General features: G+C 42.4%; 1 pseudogene; it reads right to left on the bottom strand.

The window, feature by feature from the left end:
* Positions 1-635: 635 nt before the first annotated feature.
* Positions 636-1,443, bottom strand: LOC105501100 (annotated as a pseudogene).
* Between the last annotated feature and the right edge of the window lie 1,978 nt (positions 1,444-3,421).

Genomic DNA, 3,421 nt, shown 5'->3' with positions numbered 1-3,421 from the left:
TGCTGGGATTACACAGCACCCGGCCGGGCCCCTTTCTTCTTAACAACCTTAATTAAATAGAAAACTGATCCTCTAAGGCTGGCAATGGAGGGAAAAACAGCTCAGCAGAATTAACAGGCGTAGCAGCCAATTGCTATGTGTGGAACTGATTTGCCTAGAATTCCATGTGTTGTTTTTTTTTTTTTCCTTTTTTTTTTTGTTTTTGTTTTTGGCTTGTCAAGTGAAGCAGTAGGGAGCGGAGAAGGAACAAAGAAATCTGTGATTGGTTGTGATAAATTAGTTGTAAACACCACTGCACTTGGACCATCTCGAAGTTTTGTTTTTTTTTTTTGAGACGGAGTCTTGCTCTGTTGCCCAGGCTGGAGTGCACTGGCGCGATCTCGGCTCACTGCAAGCTCCGCCTAGCCTCCCGAGTAGCTGGGACTACAGGCGGCCACCACCACGCCCAGCTAATTTTTTGTATTTTTAGTGGAGACAGGGTTTCACCATGTGAGCCAGGATGGTCTCGATCTCCTGACCTCGTGATCCACCGCCTTGGCCTCCCAAAGTGCTGGGATTACAGGCGCGAGCCACCGCGCCCAGCACAAAATGGAGAACATTTTTTAAAAGGGAGGTTGGAATCCATCAGTGTTCTATTAATCATCTCCCCCTTCATCCTCCTCTCCTTTGTCAGTATCTTCCAACCCTTCATCATCATCACCATCTTCTTTTTCTTTATCATCCATATCAGGAACCAAGTAGAACTGTAATGGATTTGGCCAAATATCATCTTTGATGACCTCTCCTAACTCCGCAGCACCTGCATCAGAATGATCAGTGAACCAGGTAAAAAAACCTCTCTGATTCCTCACTCTGGCTTTATTCTATATCTGCCTTGAATGCTTTGTCAAATCCCCTGCAGATTTCCAGTTGATTGCAGTGGACTTTGAAGATGGATCACCACTCTCATTCAGGTGAAATTTTTTGGAGATAACTTTATTTTCATAGTAAGAATTTTCATCAAAATAAAAATCTAATCTGTAACCTAATAAATATATTCAAATTCTGTCAATTCAACTCTGGTCAAATAATGCAGTGCCTCTTTATCCTCCTCCCCCAGCAGTGCAAACACTTGTGGATGGTTGACAAATATTGTTACCCCAAAATTTGGGATTTTGGCAATCAACTCTGATCTCTTTGGGAGAAATAGTTGGCGGAGTTTGCTATATTTCTTTTCTAGTTTCAAAATCTCCTCACTAGCTTGTTCATTAAGTCTATTTCATTTTGTACTTCATCAATACATTCAATTGCTTCCTGCTGGTTTTTTTCTGTCTTCTTCTGCAAGCCCAGAGAGGTGGATGTCTTCCCTGGTCTCAGAGCATGAGGCAGTCTTGGTTTCTTCTTTTGAGGCAGTAGTGGAGACTGGCATTTCAGGGCCATGCTGCTAGAAAAGTCCAACAACCAGATCACAAGTCTCATTGCTCAACAGGATGAAGCTCAGAAAACCACCTACAGATTTTTTTAAAGTGGCATGGATAGAATGAAAGTGAAAGGAGTCCTTCCAGAACCCTTAATAAAATCAAGCCTGTTTCCAAGAAGATAAACTCTCTAAGGTAGGGACCTCATCTGCCTATTCACGACAGTATCCTCAGCTCCTAACAGGCCCCAAATATTTATTTAAGGTTGAGTGTTGACCCCTCTAGGGTTGGCCATGGAGAGAGATCCCTGGTGCACAGAACAAAGTGCAGAAGTAAGGTTACAAGGTGAATCGTGGGCAAAAAAAATCTTGGTGAAAGTTTGGGTTTGGGGTGTTTTCATTGTTATTGTTACAAATTTTGGTTTTGAATTTGGTTAAATGTTTTTTATGCATCTGAGATAATCATATGGTTTTTCTCCTTTATTCTACTAACATGGTGAATTACATTAATTGCTTTTCAAATGTTAAACCCATCTTACATTCCTAGAACAAACTCAGTTTAGAAGGCTGTATTATCCTTTTAACATATTGCTGAGTTCAATTTGCTAATATTTTGTTAACAATGAACTCATCAGGGCCTAAGATTTTAAATTTCAAATCCAGTTTATTTAATTGATATAGGACTATTCAGGTATTTTATTTTTTCTTGAGTCAGTGTGGTCATTTGTGTCTTTCCAGGAATTTATTCATTTCATTTATGTTGTTAAATTTATATTCATAAAAAGTTGTTCATAATGTTCTACTGTCTTTTCAATGTCTGTAGAAACAATAAAGAAGTGCCCTCTTTCACTTGGACCAAAAACTAAATCTTGGGATAAGAGTCAAAACTTGGGGCTGCCAGGCACGGTGGCTGACACCTATAATCTCAGTACCTTGGGAGGCTAAGGCAGGAGAATTGCTTGAGCCCAGGAGTTCGAGACCATCCTGGGCAACATAGTGAGACCCCATCTCTTTAAAAAGTAAAAAGTTAGCCAGGCATGGTGTTGCAATCCTGTCATTCCAGCTACTTAGGAGCTGGAAGTGGGAAGATCATTTGGGCCCAGGAGTTCCAGGCTGCAGTGAGGCCTGATCCTGCCACTATACTCCAGCCTGGGTGACAAAGCAAGACTCTGTCTCTTAAAAATAAATAAACTAAATATAAACTACAGGGCTGGGCACAGTGGCTCATGCCTGTAATCCCAGCACTTTGGGAGGCCGAGGCGGGCAGATCACGAGGTCAGGAGATTGAGACCATCCTGCCTAACACGGTGAAACCCCGTCTCTACTAAAAATACAAAAAAATTAGCTGGGCATGGTGGCGAGGGCCTGTAGTCCCAGCTACTCGGGAGGCTGAGGCAGGGGAATGAAGTCAACACAGGTGGTGGAGCTTGCAGCGAGCTGAGATCGCGCCACTGCAGTCTAGCCTGGGCGACAGAGCGAGACTCCATCTCAAAAAAAAAAAAAAAAAGTATCCCATTCCTGGGAGCAAGTTGCAGTCTTTTTGTTTTTTCCCTCTTGTGACCAGTCACACTGTTTCTGAGGTTTCTTTTCTTTTTACCATGGGTGTTATTTTGAGGGGATGCACCTTGAGCAGAACAGAGTGGGACAAGAGTCTCTATCTCTTTCCATCCCAAATTCATTTTTATCCCTTCTTGTCTGAACAAAAACTATATGGGATCAACACCACAAAGCTGCATGGGAGAAAAGAAAAACCTACTCCCTTCGCTCTGCTGGAAGCTGGAGGGTGCTAGGCCCCTGTGTAGTTATGCATAGAATTCTTGCTTTTTTCCTCCTTTCTCTGTGTATTGGGCTCAGAGAGTTCACTGTGTCTCTATGTGAACACAGACAGTTAGCATTTACCAACATGTGTCCATCTACTTTCTCTTGTTTTAAAAAAAGGAAAAAAGGGCCAGGAGAAGGGAGTTAAATGTGAATCGAGACTGGGCACGGTAGCTCACATCTGTAATCCTGGCACTTTGGGAGGCT

This window comes from Colobus angolensis, unplaced genomic scaffold (assembly GCF_000951035.1).
Source record: "Colobus angolensis palliatus isolate OR3802 unplaced genomic scaffold, Cang.pa_1.0 Scaffold7, whole genome shotgun sequence".
Lineage (NCBI taxonomy): Eukaryota > Metazoa > Chordata > Mammalia > Primates > Cercopithecidae > Colobus > Colobus angolensis.
Note: the sequence above shows the minus strand (reverse complement) of the source record. Positions and strands in the feature narration are given on the sequence as shown.